This window comes from Rattus norvegicus, chromosome 6 (assembly GCF_036323735.1).
Source record: "Rattus norvegicus strain BN/NHsdMcwi chromosome 6, GRCr8, whole genome shotgun sequence".
Classification (NCBI taxonomy): domain Eukaryota; kingdom Metazoa; phylum Chordata; class Mammalia; order Rodentia; family Muridae; genus Rattus; species Rattus norvegicus.
The window spans coordinates 27,797,975-27,816,704 of NC_086024.1; positions in this window are offsets into that span (position 1 = coordinate 27,797,975).

The following is an 18,730-nucleotide window of genomic DNA, read 5'->3' on the forward strand; positions in this document are numbered from 1 at the left end:
AATGACCGATGACTGGCCCAACTTGAGACCCATCCCAAGGGCAAGCACCAATCTCTGACGCCATTAATGACGCTCTGTTATATTTGCAGACAGGAGCCTAGCATAACTGTCCTCTGAGAGGCTCCACCCAGCTGCTGACTGAAATAAAGCAGAGGCCAACAGCCAAACATTGTATGGAGCTCAGGGAAGAGTTGGGAGAAGGATCAAGGGCCCCAGAAGAAATAGGACCCCCCCTAGGAAGACCTTTGAGAGCTTTCTGAGACTGAACCACTAACCAAAGAGCATCCCACCCCACCCCACCCATGTCTCACACATACATAGCAGAAATGCAGGCTAGACTTCATGCAGGTCCCCCAACAACTGGAGGAGGGACTGTCCCTAAAGCGGTTGCCTGTCTGTCGATCCCATTCCCCTAGCTAGGCTGGCCCTGTCTAGCCTCAGTGGGAGAGGATGTGCCTAGCCTTGCAGAGACTTACTGTGCCAGGGTGAGGGGATATGGCGGGGAGGGTGGAACTCCGCTCTTTCAGAGGAAAAGGATAGGAAGGGAGGGGGAGGACTGTTTAAGGGCAGGGACGGGGAAACAGGGATGAGGGGGTGCAGCTCTCAGAATGTAAAATGAGTAAATAAATTAGTTAATGAAAAATAGAAAAGAAAATAGTTACTGTCATCTTGAAGAAATACACGATGACAATTTATAAGCAAACAAAGAGAAAATAACCTACCATCCTGATCTAGAGATCAGAAGTTGGAGGCTTTGTTTTGTGAGCCCTGGGTGGTGGCTGTCTTTCTTCTTCTTCTTTTCACATGATTGCCACAAAACTGCACATACATTGCCTGACGGTGATGAAGCCTTACATGCACTCGCCATATTTTACTCTTAATATAATTAAGTGTAATGGTTTTATAATCCCCCCCACCAGGGTACATTTCATAATTTACCCACCTCCTGGCACCGATCTGGGAGAACTAATTTCTTACCCATTATCCATGGGCTTTCACACTTTCTGAGATCCCCCCCATTTCCTCCCTGGAGAGTTATGGGGTTTTTTCCTGGTGTCAATGCTCCCCTCCTCCTGGAAGCTCACTTATTTGACATGATTCATCTCAACACTTTCAACTCTGTTAGCATGTAAATATATCTTCCAAAAGAGCAAAGACGAATAATAAACAGATACCAATTTTAGGATAAATCCCACAAATATACTGAGACCCATTCCTAAATACACCACTTTGAATCAATTCTCTCGAAAACCAAGTTCTCATGGGTCATTCACCCCACTTAATGGACTTTGCATGTGGATGCTCCCTACCCCCAACACCCGGCATCCTCACAAAAGAAGCTAATAGACCATTTCAAAAGGATTATCCCTGCATACTAACCAAGGTTAGATCTTATTATCTGCATATTTTTCTTCTTAGACCTCTACTAAATTAAAAACACACAGTTTAAAAAGAAATTTTAGAAATGGAACGTCGTCCACTAGGAAATCAGAACATTACATCTCCATTGTCACACAATGGACCCGTTTGCAAACTGCGCCCAAATTCAGACTGCCAAAATCCTACTGAATCTCTGCAAATAAAATTAAATTGTCTCCTTAAAATAGATCACAGGTAACTTTGGGTCATTTACTTAGACTAATTTCTTTTTTAAAAAAATTTGCAACATGAAACTTTCTAGAATGTTCATTTTCTCATAAAGTTTTGACACTAAGCAATAATGCCTTCCACCCAATAGTGCAGACCCAATTTTATCTCAAGAACCAATGGAGGAAAGAGCTTTTAAGCAGTGCCAGGCCCTGAGGGGAAAAGATCAATCTGTTTGTAGGCCCTGCTGCAATCGACCTGGTGATCCAAGCTGGGCACATTTACCTCAGCGCTGAGAGACTCAAGAAGCAATTATTTCTACTAAACCTGTCAGTGGTTCACGGTAGTGATGCTTTTGCATTTGAGATTTGGGTTATTTAATTCTAAGGTGATACACTTTAGAGCTGTGGTTCTCGACCTGCGGATCACTACCCCTTTTGGGGTCAAACAACCCTGTCACATGGGTTGCCTAAGACCTTTGGAAAACACACATATTTATATTACAATCCATAGTATAGCAAAGGTGCAATTATGAAGTAGCAACAAAAATACTTCATGTTTGGGGGTCGGCACAACAGAACTGTATTAAAGGGTCACAGCGTTAGGAAGGCCGAGGACCTCTTCTTCCGAGTCACATTCAGCAAGGAACATTTTAAGGATTATTTTTATGAGTGCACGAGTGTTTTGCCACATGCATGTCTATGCACTACATGTGTGTAGCAATCACATCAGACCCCCATGAACTGGTATTATAAAGGGATGTTAGCTGATATATGAGGACTGGGATCAAACTCTTGTCTTCTGGAAGAACAGCAAGTGTCCTTAACTGCCCCAGCCTCACGATAGTGAATTCCTAAGAATGAGGTTTTATTTCATTATGATTGTTTACTTTGATTTAAAACTTGTAAAAACAAAACACTGTGTTTAGTAGCTGGCAAAGGAGAGAGGGCATGGTAGGGTACAGGAACTGCTGACCAGTTTTAATGACACATCTCAGGCAGGCACGACAGTTCTGCTGGGGATCTTGGCTACCCAAGGCCAGTGTGTGATGAACCCCAAGATCTTAAGTCAGACATCCGTTGGCCATAGTCCTGACTTCTTTCAGATTCCTCTGAGGTAGGAGAGGTACATACCAAAACCTTTTTGGGAAGCCCTAATACAGAAGACATATTTATTTAAAAATCCAAACACAGGGTCCAGAGAAAGGGTTCAGCAGACACTTGCTGAGTTTGAGCCTCAGGATCCACATAGTGGAAGAAGAGGACGACTCCTGGCCTTGACATACAAATGACAGAACATGCATACTTCCCACATGCATATGCTCCACATGCATACAAAATAAGTAAACACACACACACAAAACCTAGAGAAGCTTTAGTAAGTTATATATGTGTAACATGCATCCCTTTTATTGTGGTCACAAATACACAACACAACATCAGTGTGACTTATATAGGTACCCATCTTGGTAGAGTCCTACAGTGTTTGTCCTTTTTGTGGCTGGCTTATCCACTTAACCTAATGTCTCCAAGATTCATCCATGCGGTAGGTAGCACATGCCAGGGTTCCCACCTTTTTGAGGGCGAAAACATTTCATTGTGTGTATAGACCACATTTTTGCCATTGGTGGATGCCAGGGTTACTTTCGTAGTTGAGCGCTGTAAATTCTACTATTGTCGCCAATGACTCCTCAAGTATCTGCTTGATCTCCTGCTCTCTTGGCTTTTGAGTACCCACCCAGAAGTGGAATTGCAGAGTTATATAGGGTGTCTAGCTTTGCTCTACTGAGACACTCCCTGTATCCTGAATGTGTTCCAGCCCATCACAAGGTTCTAATTTCTTCAAATCATTGACCACTCGATTTTCTGTTTGCTATTGCTTGTGGGTACCAGTTATCCGAGAGGTTAACTAGTATCATACTGTGGTTTGGGTTCCCATTTCCTGGATGCCTTTTGATGGTAACGATTTTATCCTGTGTCGATTGGCCTCTTCTATACCTACGTGAGTCACTTGCCATTTTTAAGCTGGAGGAAGTCATTTTTTAAAAATATTTTTAATTTGTGCTTCCAATTAAGATTTGAAGAAACAACTTCAATGACTAAGAAAAGATGAAAAAAATTTTAAATGATTAATCCATGCCATCTGTCATTTTACATCCCAGAGCTGTCCATCTGGGCTTAGGAGCCAGCCTTGAAAGTTCCACCCTAACTTTCCATCAGTGCCTCTCCATAGGAGTAAACCTCCAAGTTCCACACTGCTCTACAACCATCAAAGATAACCCCCACAACCCCGCATCCCCATTAGCATTCTGTCTAAGCTCCACCCCCACAGTTACTGGGCAACAGACAAGTGTACCTCCTCACTCTCTTGCTCTCTCTTACCCCTTTGTCCCTTCTTTCCCAATTCCCCTCCCCCACTTCTCTCCAGGTGCTCATGGCCCACCTCTACTTCTCTCCTCTACTCCTCTTCTCTTCTCTTTCTTCTCTTCTCTTCTTCTCTTCTCTTCTCTTCTCTTCTCTTCTCTTCTCTTCTCTTCTCTTCTCTTCTCTTCTCTCTTCCTCTCTCCCTCTCTCCCTCCTTCTCTCTCTCTCTCTCTCTCTCTCTCTCTCTCTCTCTCTTTCTTCTCTCTTCCTCTCCCCCTCTCTCTTTCTCTCTCTCTTTCTTTGCCCCACTACCCTCTTAACTCCCCTCCCCATGCCCTGAATAAACTCTATACTATACAGTCATGTGGCTGGTCCCTCAGGAGGAAGGGATGTCTCAGCATAGGCCTGCTGAGGCAGTGCCTTTCTCTAGACCTCCACAGAACATATGCCCCCTCTCCTTATCCTTTTATAACACAACATCCAACATACACACATACCCCATATTCCTGATAAGGCATTTTGCCAGCTAAATCGCTATGCTTGGCAATGTATCAACCAATTAGAAATTCAGGATATTTTCCTGGAAAGAAAGATGTCTGTGGAAAAGCAGTTTCCATTCCAGGGCCCCTCCCTGCTTTGCGGGCTGCAGTTTGTACTGATAGAAGATGCCCACTAAAGAAGAAGAGAATGCAGACCATGACTGGAAGTCTTGGGTAAGGTTACCCTGGCCAGGAAGTAACTTTTGACTGCAAGCTGTCCCCCTCTTTCATTCTCTGCTAATAAAAAGAACTTACAGGTGAAAAAGAAAGGATTTATGAGAAACTCTGTTGAAATGGGCTTCCATTCCCACACCACCCTCCTTCCTTATGGTCCTCTGCTTTTTCACAGCCATTGAGCCCAGCCCACCTGCTTTGATTCCTTGGTTAATGATACTTGTGGGCTTATTCGAGTCTCAGAATAACATCTATCTGATAAATTAAAGAAACAATAAAAAAAATGTCTAAACTGATGTTGGGTCATGCTCTGGGCTGAGTCCTTCTCTGTGTCCAGAGGCGGCCATTTGGTCTTGTCTCCTGGCCCCGCTTTTGTCTTTCCTGTATAAAACACTGCCTTTAGTTACTATCAAAGGAGAGAACAGGCAGAGAATAAGAGATCAGATTCAGACCTGTTTTAATGGTACATTGCAGGCAGACACTTGCCAAGGTCAAGGAGAGAGCTGCTATAGATCTTGACTAACTGAGGTTAGCGTGTGATGAACCCCAGGATCTTGAAGTCAGACACATCAGCTTCTGAACAACCTTGTTTGTCTGTGTCTTTCCATACCCCAGTTATTAATGATTGTGTAGCATAAGCTGAAACAGATAACTGGAATCCAGAGATTTCCTCCCCAGGAGGACCAGCGGTAGAAATTCCTCCTCTATGAAAACCTGTGTGGATCTCCTGGTTGCCTGTAACAAAGTTCTCCACAAAGAGCTTAAGCACAAAACCTTACTGCTCCAAACTTTTGGAAGGCAGAAGCCTCTGGTCAAGTTTTGTCAGCCCTGTTCCCTCTGTAGGCTCTAGAAAGGGTGTTCCAGGCTCCACTCCCGGATCCTAATATGAATTTGCAAATTCCATACCTCATCCTTTACGGGACATTCTCTCAGATGTGACAGTTTGTCCCCGAGTTTTTGGCAGCCGTCTCCTGATAAGCCAATCATGTTGGACTGTCCCAGTGACCTCATTTTAACTTGGTCACCTCTGCAAAGATCCTTTCTCCCTATGGCGTCACCTGCTAAGGCACTGAGGTTGAGACTGCAGAGAATGGTTTTTAGTTGTTTCGGTGGAGGAAGAGCAGGGTTGTTCAAACATATCTCGACACTCATTTTAGCCATAGAATTTTGGTCTGGATTCTGACAGGCAGCTCCAGGATTTTCATGAGTCTCTCGGGACTTTTAGTCTCTCACCAAAAGATAAAGTAGAGGGCACATGAAGTTCAGAGTGTCCCCTTCCTCTAAAATCTCTCAGTTTAAAATTTTTCTTTTCTTCTCTTTTCTTTTCTTTTCTTTTCTTTTCTTTTCTTTTTTTCTTTTTCGGAGCTGAGGACCGAACCCAGGGCCTTGCGCTTTCTAGGCAAGCGCTCTACCACTGAGCTAAATCCCCAGCCCCCTAAATTGTTCTTTTCATTCATCAAAATGCCCCAGTTTCCTGTTAGGGGTTCCCCCAATAACGGATTGTACACATGACAGACACTTGAGAGCTGAGGTGACATGACAGCCAGAGAAGTGCTTGCCTTAAAGGAATAAAGACCAGAGAGTTCAATACCCAGAGCACACATAAGAGGCAGGGTACGCTAGTATGTGACTATGTAGTGCAGGGGCGGCAGAGACAGGCAGATTGTTGGGGCTCACTCATCAGTCAGTCTAGCTAAATGAACCCCAAATCCAGGAAGAAACCCTCTTCCCTCCAAAAATGGACGATTCTTGAAGAATGGCAGCTGAGATTACCTCCAGCTTCTATACATATATATACACATCACAACACACACACACACACACACACACACACACACACACACACACCACGAGTGCGCACAAAAAGAAAAAGAAACATAAAATAAGAAACATAGTGCTTGTCCCCAAAGTCCCAAGACGAGGATCAAGAAACTTTAAGATTGACGGCTGCCACATAGGTTACGACGGTTGTAAAGGCGGATAGCACCCATTAAACCTCCTTCTGTGCCACCCGGTCTCTCAGTGCCTCCCTGTGCTAAATACAACTTTCACTCCCCCAAGCCATCTTGTGCTAGACCCCTCAGCCCATTCCATCTCAGCACTGGTCCCTGAGCAGTTGCCTCCCCTCCTTAACGCACCAGGAGAGCCACTCATGCAGAACTGCAAATGTTGTCCTTGGTGATAAAATTATCCTGTGCAGGCTGGGAAATCCATCCCACGCAGCGGGCAGCCCTCCACTGACAATGTGGCCCCCAGAAAATACCCAGCACCCCGGCTCAGAACGGTGATTAGCCCAAGTGTGTATTTTGATTCTCTCTGTGCACACACACACTTTAACTCTGGTGAGTGGTAAGGATGGCCGGCTTTTCATTCTTCACTACATGGCACTGTCATCCAGGAAGAAGCTTGTGGGCGGGATGGCGTGAGGGTCCCCCTGCTGGGAACATATTTCCTGATTTCTTTTTCCTTTTTTGTACCAAACTCCCTGCTCATTGTGGGAAAATGTACGACTGTAGAAATGGATAAAAAAAGGCAGGGAGAAAAAAAAATATCAGCCACAATCTTACTATAAAGAGAAAATTATGGTGACATCCTGACACCTTTTGCTTCTAGAATTTTTCTAAGCTGTTACCTAGCGTAGTTTGGATCATATTGAATGTGTTATTTTGAGTTCCATTTTTATTTTGCACTTAATATGCTCACAGCATTCCTCTGAGGCTAGTCACTAATCAACCTCCTAACGGATAGAATTTGGTAGACTTACGACCTGTGAATAAAACACAGCCTTCCCTCTTGGAGTTAGTCCTTACACAGATGTGAGGCTTCCTCAGATCCAGGAGGATGGTGGGAGGTAGTTGGGGGTCTTGGGTGATATCATATTATTTCCTTCATATTTCAAATCTCCCTGTTCTTTAAAGGAAAATAGGTCAAGGAACTTCTTTATGCTCAAGTGAGAAATTTAGAAATCTGTGATCCCAGTCCAATAACAAATGTGGAAAATGTTCCCAGTAAGGGTGTTACCAATGCTTTCAGATTGTCAGCGAACCAGGGCATTGTGAGAACTGAAGATAAATGGCTCAGTACTGTCCAAGGGCCCTGCAGTCATATGGAAAAAGAGAAACCAGGGCAGGAAAGCCCACTCAGGGTAGAGACCAAAAGTGTAAACTGTGGCCCAGGTGCTGTCCATTGCCAATACCAGAAACTTTAGACCCTGGAGACTTTGCACTGACCTCACATACATACCCATTTTAAAGATGAGTCAACCGAGGCAGTGAGATTTTAAGTAGCGAGGCTAAGACCCTAACTTTAGGAAGGGGCTATGCGAGCCAATAAAAGCTTGAGAGGTTTTGAAACATGCCTAGGTTGCCTCTAAAGGACACCTGCTTCCCCAAGAAAACTGTTAGTTTCATATTGGCAGGCTTCTCAAACAATAAAGAAAAATTAAAAAAACAAAAACAACTACCCTTGAGGCATGTCTAGTCTCATGGATAATGGGGTAAATCGTGATTAAAGATTGAGGTACCTGGTTCCCTGTCTCCTCAGCATGTTTACATGAGTTTCTAGTGAAGCCAGCTCTAGGCATTGTCTCAGTTTCCATTAATTTAAAAGAACTACCTTGTCAAAGTTCAGGGACCTCCTCCCCCACCCACGAAGGCCAACCAACGCTAAATTATCAGTCAATGTTGGCGACTCTACAAACCTGCTTTCGGCCTCAGAGTAGGTAGGTTCCTAGGAGCATGCATGAAATGCCCATTCAGAGGCTTTGCTTCACGAACCTCCATGATGATTTCTATCCCCCTCTGTCTGTCTATGTTAGCCTGTATTCCCACCTGCATTCTGTCACAGGCACTGACACTGCCCAACAGTGTGTCCCCATAAAACCATGCATGAACTCCCTCAGACTTTGCCTCACTGGTCTTAACTAAAACCATTGGTCGCTTAGAAACTAATAAAAGAGCTATAGGCATGTATCTTGCCTGGACAATTCCTCCAACCAGCATCTTCCCTCAGGGCTCAATGCTGGAGAGGAACATTTTGTCTGTGAGAGAGAAGAGAGGGGCTTTGGGGTGCTAAGAAAGAACAGGGTTCAATGGGATAGTGAACATGATGCCTCTGGCAGCCAGGCATTGTAGATCCAGTGATGAACTCCTAGAGGTGCCCCCACCCATCAGGACTAGAAAGAAAGAACCTAGGAACCAAGGAAAGAGCCTTCTCAAGCCTCACTGCCTGTCCTTTGTTGACAGACATGCCCTCATTCACTGCCATAATCCTGACTATTGCTTTGGGGCACAGATCAGGTATAAACATCTTTAAAAATTCCCTCAGGGATCTAAGGTCCAGCCAGGACTGAGAAATAGTTCTCTCCAGAGACCAGCAGGCAGCAAACACACCAACAGTCCCCTGAAATCTACTCCACAAGTTTGCTCTGACTCCCGAGTGATCAGATTCTGACCTTACGGGCAAAGAGCACTTTCTAGACAGAGCTCATTGGGGGAGATCTGTCTCCTGGTCTGGAGAGTCAGATGACCCTCTAGACCAGTGATTCTCAACCTTCCTAAAGCTGTGGCCCTTTAGTACATTTCTTCATGTTGTGGTGACTACCCCATCAATAAAATTATTTTTGCTCCGCAGCAGCTCTCTGCTCCCAAACCCTGTGGGAGAGAGACCTCACTGCCTGGTCAGGTGGGCACTCCTGAGGCTGCAGAGCGGAGGAGACCACCAACACTGCCCACCCCTGCCCACATCCCTGGCCCAAGAGGAAACTGTATAAGGCCTCTGGGTTCCCGTAGGGGAGGGCCCAGGAGCGGCAGGACCCCTGCGCCTGAGACACCGCTGGAACATGAAGGAAACAGACCGGATAAACAGTTCTCTGCACCCAAATCCCATGGGAGGGAGAGCTAAAACTACAGAGAGGCAGACACGCCTGGGAAACCAGAAGAGACTGCACTCTGCGCACATCCAGTCGCCAGAGGAAAACACCAAACGCCATCTGGAACACTGGTGCACGGAGGCTCCCGGAAAGAGCGGCGCAGATCTCCTCGGTTGCTGCCGCCTCGGAGAGGTCTTAGGCAGTACCCCACGAGCACACTTGAGCCTCGGAACCTCAGGTAGGACCAACTTTTCCCCTGCAAGTGACCTGACTGGTGAACTGAAGACACAGGCCCACAAGAACAGCTGAAGACCTGTAGAGAGGAAAAACTACACGCCCGAAAGCAGAACACTCTGTCCCCATAACTGGCTGAAAGAAAACAGGAAAACAGGTCTACAGCACTCCTGACACACAGGCTTATAGGACAGTCTAGCCACTGTCAGAAATAGTAGAACAAAGTAACACTAGAGATAATCTGATGGTGGGAGGCAAGCGCAGGAACCCAAGCAACAGAAACCAAGACTACATGGCATCATCGGAGCCCAATTCTCCCACCAAAATAAACATGGAATATCCAAACACACCAGAAAAGCAAGATCTAGTTTCAAAATCATATTTGATCATGATGCTGGAGGACTTCAAGAAAGACGTGAAGAACTCCCTTAGAGAACAAGTAGAAGCCTACAGAGAGGAATCGCAAAAATCCCTGAAAGAATTCCAGGAAAACACAATCAAACAGTTGAAAGAATTAAAAATGGAAATAGAAGCAATCAAGAAAGAACACATGGAAACAACCCTGGATATAGAAAATCAAAAGAAGAGACAAGGAGCTGTAGATAGAAGCCGCACCAACAGAATACAAGAGATGGAAGAGAGAATCTCGGGAGCAGAAGATTCCCTAGAAATCATTGACTCAACTGTCAAAGATAATGTAAAGCGGAAAAAGCTACTGGTCCAAAACATACAGGAAATCCAGGACTCAATGAGAAGATCAAACCTAAGGATAATAGGTATAGAAGAGAGTGAAGACTCCCAGCTCAAAGGACCAGTAAATATCTTCAACAAAATCATAGAAGAAAACTTCCCTAACCTAAAAAAAGAGATACCCATAGGCATACAAGAAGCCTACAGAACTCCAAATACGTTGGACCAGAAAAGAAACACCTCCCGTCACATAATAGTCAAAACACCAAACGCACAAAATAAAGAAAAAATATTAAAAGCAGTAAGGGGAAAAGGTCAAGTAACATATAAAGGCAGACCTATCAGAATCACACCAGACTTTTCGCCAGAAACTATGAAGGCCAGAAGATCCTGGACAGATGTCATACAGACCCTAAGAGAACACAAGTGCCAGCCCAGGTTACTGTATCCTGCAAAACTCTCAATTAACATAGATGGAGAAACCAAGATATTCCATGACAAAACCAAATTAACACAATATCTTTCTACAAATCCAGCACTACAAAGGATAATAAAGGGTAAAGCCCAACATAAGGAGGCAAGCTATACCCTAGAAGAAGCAAGAAACTAATCGTCTTGGCAACAAAACAAAGAGAAGAAAAGCACACAAACATAACCTCACATCCAAATATGAATATAACAGGAAGCAATAATCACTATTCCTTAATATCTCTCAACATAAATGGCCTCAACTCCCCAATAAAAAGACATAGATTAACAAACTGGATACGCAACGAGGACCCTGCATTCTGCTGCCTACAGGAAACACACCTCAGAGACAAAGACAGACACTACCTCAGAGTGAAAGGCTGGAAAACAACTTTCCAAGCAAATGGTCAGAAGAAGCAAGCTGGAGTAGCCATTCTAATATCAAATAAAATCAATTTTCAATTAAAAGTCATCAAAAAAGATAAGGAAGGACACTTCATATTCATCAAAGGAAAAATCCACCAAGATGAACTCTCAATCCTAAATATCTATGCCCCAAATACAAGGGCACCTACATACGTAAAAGAAACCTTACTAAAGCTCAAAACAAACATTGCACCTCACACAATAATAGTGGGAGATTTCAACACCCCACTCTCATCAATGGACAGATCATGGAAACAGAAATTACACAGAGACGTAGACAGACTAAGAGAAGTCATGAGCCAAATGGACTTAACAGATATTTATAGAACATTCTATCCTAAAGCAAAAGGATATACCTTCTTCTCAGCTCCTCATGGTACTTTCTCCAAAATTGACCATATAGTTGGTCAAAAAACGGGCCTCAACAGGTACAGAAAGATAGAAATAATCCCATGCGTGCTATCAGACCACCACGGCCTAAAACTGGTCTTCAATAACAATAAGGGAAGAATGCCCACATATACGTGGAAATTGAACAATGCTCTACTCAATGATAACCTAGTCAAGCAAGAAATAAAGAAAGAAATTAAAAACTTTTTAGAATTTAATGAAAATGAAGGTACAACATACCCAAACTTATGGGACACAATGAAAGCTGTGCTAAGAGGAAAAGTCATAGCGCTGAGTGCCTGCAGAAAGAAACAGGAAAGAGCATATGTCAGCAGCTTGACAGCACACCTAAAAGCTCTAGAGCAAAAAGAAGCAAATACACCCAGGAGGAGTAGAAGGCAGGAAATAATCAAACTCAGAGCTGAAATCAACCAAGTAGAAACAAAAAGGACCATAGAAAGAATCAACAGAACCAAAAGTTGGTTCTTTGAGAAAATCAACAAGATAGATAAACCCTTAGCCAGACTAACGAGAGGACCCAGAGAGTGTGTCCAAATTAACAAAATCAGAAATGAAAAGGGAGACATAACTACAGATTCAGAGGAAATCCAAAAAATCATCAGATCTTACTATAAAAGCCTATATTCAACAAAACTTGAAAATCTACAGGAAATGGACAATTTCCTAGACAAATATCAGGTACCGAAGTTAAATCAGGAACAGATAAACCAGTTAAACAACCCCATAACTCCTAAGGAAATAGAAGCAGTCATTAAAGGTCTCCCAACCAAAAAGAGCCCAGGTCCAGATGGGTTTAGTGCAGAATTCTATCAAACCTTCATAGAAGACCTCATACCAATATTATCCAAACTATTCCACAAAATTGAAACAGATGGATCACTCCCGAATTCCTTCTATGAAGCCACAATTACTCTTATACCTAAACCACACAAAGACCCAACAAAGAAAGAGAACTTCAGACCAATTTCCCTTATGAATATCGACGCAAAAATACTCAATAAAATTCTGGCAAACCGAATTCAAGAGCACATCAAAACAATCATCCACCATGATCAAGTAGGCTTCATCCCAGGCATGCAGGGATGGTTTAATATACGGAAAACCATCAACGTGATCCATTATATAAACAAACTGAAAGAACAAAACCACATGATCATTTCATTAGATGCTGAGAAAGCATTTGACAAAATTCAACACCCCTTCATGATAAAAGTCCTGGAAAGAATAGGAATTCAAGGCCCAGACCTAAACATAGTAAAAGCCATATACAGCAAACCAGTTGCTAACATTAAACTAAATGGAGAGAAACTTGAAGCAATCCCACTAAAATCAGGGACTAGACAAGGCTGCCCACTCTCTCCCTACTTATTCAATATAGTTCTTGAAGTTCTAGCCAGAGCAATCAGACAACAAAAGGAGGTCAAGGGGATACAGATCGGAAAAGAAGAAGTCAAAATATCACTATTTGCAGATGATATGATAGTTTATTTAAGTGATCCCAAAAGTTCCACCAGAGAACTACTAAAGCTGATAAACAACTTCAGCAAAGTGGCTGGGTATAAAATTAACTCAAATAAATCAGTAGCCTTCCTCTACACAAAAGAGAAACAAGCCGAGAAAGAAATTAGGGAAACAACACCCTTCATAATAGACCCAAATAATATAAAGTACCTCGGTGTGACTTTAACCAAGCAAGTAAAATATCTGTACAATAAGAACTTCAAGACACTGAAGAAAGAAACTGAAGAAGACCTCAGAAGATGGAAAGATCTCCCATGCTCATGGATTGGCAGGTTTAATATAGTAAAAACGGTCATTTTACCAAAAGCGATCTACAGATTCAATGCAATCCCCATCAAAATACCAATCCAATTCTTCAAAGAGTTAGACAGAACAATTTGCAAATTCATCTGGAATAACAAAAAACCCAGGATAGCTAAAACTATCCTCAACAATAAAAGGACTTCAGGGGGAATCACTATCCCTGAACTCAAGCAGTATTACAGAGCAATAGTGATAAAAACTGCATGGTATTGGTACAGAGACAGACAGATAGACCAATGGAATAGAATTGAAGACCCAGAAATGAACCCACACACCTATGGTCACTTGATTTTTGACAAAGGAGCCAAAACCATCCAATGGAAAAAAGATAGCATTTTCAGCAAATGGTGCTGGTTCAACTGGAGGTCAACATGTAGAAGAATGCAGATCGATCCATGCTTATCACCCTGTACAAAGCTTAAGTCCAAGTGGATCAAGGACCTCCACATCAAACCAGATACACTGAAACTAATAGAAGAAAAACTAGGGAAGCATCTGGAACACATGGGCACTGGAAAAAATTTCCTGAACAAAACACCAATGGCTTATGCTTTAAGATCAAGAATCGACAAATGGGATCTCATAAAACTGCAAAGCTTCTGTAAGGCAAAGGACACTGTGGTTAGGACAAATCGGCAACCAACAGATTGGGAAAAGATCTTTACCAATCCTACAACAGATAGAGGCCTTATATCCAAAATATACAAAGAACTCAAGAAGTTAGACCGCAGGGAGACAAATAACCCTATTAAAAAATGGGGTTCAGAGCTAAACAAAGAATTCACAGCTGAGGAATGCCGAATGGCTGAGAAACACCTAAAGAAATGTTCAACATCTTTAGTCATAAGGGAAATGCAAATCAAAACAACCCTGAGATTTCACCTCACACCAGTGAGAATGGCTAAGATCAAAAACTCAGGTGACAGCAGATGCTGGCGAGGATGCGGAGAAAGAGGAACACTCCTCCATTGTTGGTGGGATTGCAGACTGGTACAACCATTCTGGAAATCAGTCTGGAGGTTCCTCAGAAAATTGGACATTGAACTGCCTGAGGATCCAGCTATACCTCTCTTGGGCATATACCCAAAAGATGCCCCAACATATAAAAAAGACACGTGCTCCACTATGTTCATCGCAGCCTTATTTATAATAGCCAGAAGCTGGAAAGAACCCAGATGCCCTTCAACAGAGGAATGGATACAGAAAATGTGGTACATCTACACAATGGAATATTACTCAGCTATCAAAAACAACGGCTTTATGAAATTCGTAGGCAAATGGTTGGAACTGGAAAATATCATCCTGAGTGAGGTAACCCAATCACAGAAAGACATACATGGTATGCACTCACTGATAAGTGGCTATTAGCCCAAATGCTTGAATTACCCTAGATGCCTAGAACAAATGAAACTCAAGACGGATGATCAAAATGTGAATGCTTCACTCCTTCTCTAAAAGGGGAACAAGAATACCCTTGGCAGGGAAGAGAGAGGCAAAGATTAAAACAGAGACTGAAGGAACTCCCATTCAGAGCCTGCCCCACATGTGGCCCATACATATACAGCCACCCAATTAGACAAGATGGATGAAGCAAAGAAGTGCAGACTGACAGGAGCCGGATGTAGATCTCTCCTGAGAGGCACAGCCAGAATACAGCAAAGACAGAGGCGAATGCCAGCAGCAAACCACTGAACTGAGAATAGGACCCCCGTTGAAGGAATCAGAGAAAGAACTGGAAGAGCTTGAAGGGGCTCGAGACCCCATATGTACAACAATGCCAAGCAACCAGAGCTTCCAGGGACTAAGCCACTACCTAAAGACTATACACGGACTGACCCTGGACTCTGACCTCATAGGTAGCAATGAATATCCTAGTAAGAGCACCAGTGGAAGGGGAAGCCCTGGGTCCTGCTAAGACTGAACCCCCAGTGAACTAGACTGTTGGGGGGAGGGCGGCAATGGGGGGAGGATGGGGAGGGGAACACCCATAAGGAAGGGGTGGGGGGGAGGGGGATGTTTGCCCGGAAACCAAAGAATTATTATTAAGTATTAAATAAATTAAAAAAAATATTTTTGCTGCTACTTCATAACTGTTTTGTTATTGTTGTGGATGGTAATGTAAATTTCTGTGGGGTTTTTTCACATTCTTAGGTGACTCCTGTGAAAAAAGTCATTCAACTCTCCCTGAAAGGGTTGTGACCCACAGGTTGAGAACTGCTGCTCCAATAGGATCTGTGTCCCCAGAGGGCCTGCATACACATATAGTAATCTAGCCATACGTAAGATGCCCACAGGGATTCTTAAGGCAGGAACTTCTGGGATGCTGATTACACCCGTGGATTCTCTCATCTCAAGCCAAATATGACCAGAATCTCTGGGATGTGATCTGGGACTCTACATCCCCACACGACTTTGAGACCTGCTGCTCAGAACTCACTGCCAGACACCTTTTCCCCTAAGCGCTGTTACCTGTGTCTCAGAAAAAGAAAAAAGGCAACATCCCTTATCCCGTTTCCATCTTTCCTAGCACACGCTGCATTTCCCAATTCCAATGCACAGCCAAGGACCAGGAGTTGCTCGTTCCTGCATGGATGTATCAACTTGTCCATGAACATCCAAGGCTGAGAACACTCTTCAGCTAATTTCTTTTACTTCATTTTTTTCCCCTCTGCTAGCTGGCATGGTAAACATATCTCATGAATTGTTCCAAATATTTTTTTTTGTCATTGTGTAATGGAATTGACAGTTTTGTATAATAAAAGGTTAACATAATGAGCTGAAAAAGAAATGAATAAAGCTTGATTGCTCTGCTCGGAGGCAGTGTTTGCAACTGAGCACACTGTGCTTATCTTCAGGCTTGGCCCATTGTCTAATGATTGTCTTCTTGGGATGTTCAAATGGCTCTAACGGTGACAAAAATAGATATTAATAAGCTTGTATGCATGCACCCAATCATGTTCCCTTATCAAGTAGATACAAATATTCCTCTGAACACTGTAAAAAACAGCAATATGTGAGTGTGGTTAAGGCTTTCATGTGGGGCATGTTTGTGTCTTCTTCATACCCAGTTGCACATGCCACCTACAACTTCTTCTTTAATTACTTGGTATTGACATGAGCACTTGTAGTAATGAAATTATTTTCATTATCTTTTACAGTAAATGTCAGCAGGAAGCAGCCCCAGAAAGAGTCCCAGGTGAAGTGATCCCTGCACTGCCTCAGGCTTTAGCATCGTCTGCTTCCTTCTTTAAAATCTTATCATCTGCTATCGTATCAAGTAGTCCTCTTGTCATCCCTAAATCAGGTAGAGACTGAGACAGCTTCACCCCAACAGCCCTTTCTTGCTGCCCCCCCAATGACCACAGAATTCCCTTGTTCTAGTTTTCTTGTTGAACACCTTAGGAACACAGAAAAGCCCAAGGGTCCACGAGAAGTTATACCAGCCCACTCTGGCTATCCAAGATGATTTTGTTAAGGGCACTGTGATGGTTAATGTTAGTTATCATTTGGATGCTATCATGGATCTGAGTGACAACTCCAAGAACATATCCTCATGGGTGCTAAACCATGGCAAGCTCCCAGGCACTCCACCCCAGTATAGATACACTCCTCTCTAGGCCTCATCTCCCTACTTCTTCAGCATAAGCAGGACTTGCGTTCCATTAGAGCCCCTGCACCATAGTCACTGTACCAACAGTTCTCCAACAGTATCTAGGTCGTGACCTCTTTTGGGGGTTGAATGACCCTTTTGCAGGGTTGCATATTAGATATCCTGTGGAGCAGATACATACATTGCTATTGATAACACTAGCAAAATTACAGTTGTGAAGTAGCAATGAGGATGATTTTATGGTTGGAGGTCACCACAACATGAGCTAGCAGCATTAGGACAGTGCAGTAGACCACTGGGCACTTGGTCATTTGCCAACTAGTCTGTGAACTACTTGCAAGGAATAGATAATATACCTTCCATATCTCAGACTCCTAGCAGGTCCATGACCTACAGTAGGTACACGATAAATCTATGTGGAATGAACTGCACTATACCAAAGGCAGAGAGGTGGTCACTTTCTCTTCAGTTAATCCATTACCATAGCTACCCATCAGCAACTGAGCTCATTTCTCCCTGGCTACATTCTTCTTTCTCTGTAGATAGAGCAACACATGGTAACACCAGAGGCGAATATATTGCCAGGCTCTCAATTTGCCCAGGAACTTCTTAACATATTCTGCCTTAGTTATTCTCAAAGCCAGTGAAAATGCACCCCCTTTTTCATGCAAGACTTTCCTACTCTGGTCATTGTGAGGTTCTACTTACCGGCCCTGGGTCTCCACTTACACCCTTCCCATAAGTGATCTTGCTTTCCACCTGAAGAGTACGAGTTTCTGTCCTTAGTTCTCCTTCTAGCTTCTGATACTAAATCTCTTACATAGAGCAGACATCAAAGTTAGAATGAGCTGGACTCCACTTTACCCACTTTGGGTTTTAGCAGTCCTATCACATGAGGATATAGGCTAAGAATTAACAAACTTGTCCCAACCCCCACAGATATGTGTTAAGGTCAGGACAGACTGACTTGAAAACTTGAGGGCTTATAACTTCCTGCATCACTTCCACACTCTACTCTGAGAACTCCAACTTCATTTGCTTAGGTGAAATAATTGTTGCAGCCCAAGATAAATGAATGGTCGACCTCACCAACTCTCGAATAGGACCACTTGATTTAGGAACTGCACTTCCTGCCACTTAGATTTATTGTGTACCTACTGTAGGCCATGGATCAGCTAGGAGTTTGAGATATGGAAGATATATTATCCATGCCTTGCAAGTAGCTCACAGACTAGTTGGGAAATGATCAAGTGCTTAATGGTCTACGTGGGAGAGCAAAGGATTGCATGGTGAGGAAAGAGAGAGGAGGCTGGAGAAAAATCCATAGAGGGTAGGATCCCCTAGCCTTTGATGTATGGGTGGACTTAAATCATGATTGACTAGTACGGGAGCGTGATCCTGAGTACATGATTTAACCTTTAAAATTGTGTGTGTGTGTGTGTGTGTGTGTGTGTGTGTGTGTCTCTCTCTGTGTGTGTGTGTGTGTGTGTGTGTGTGTGTGTGGTGTATGTGAGTGACATGTGTGTTGCCTCAC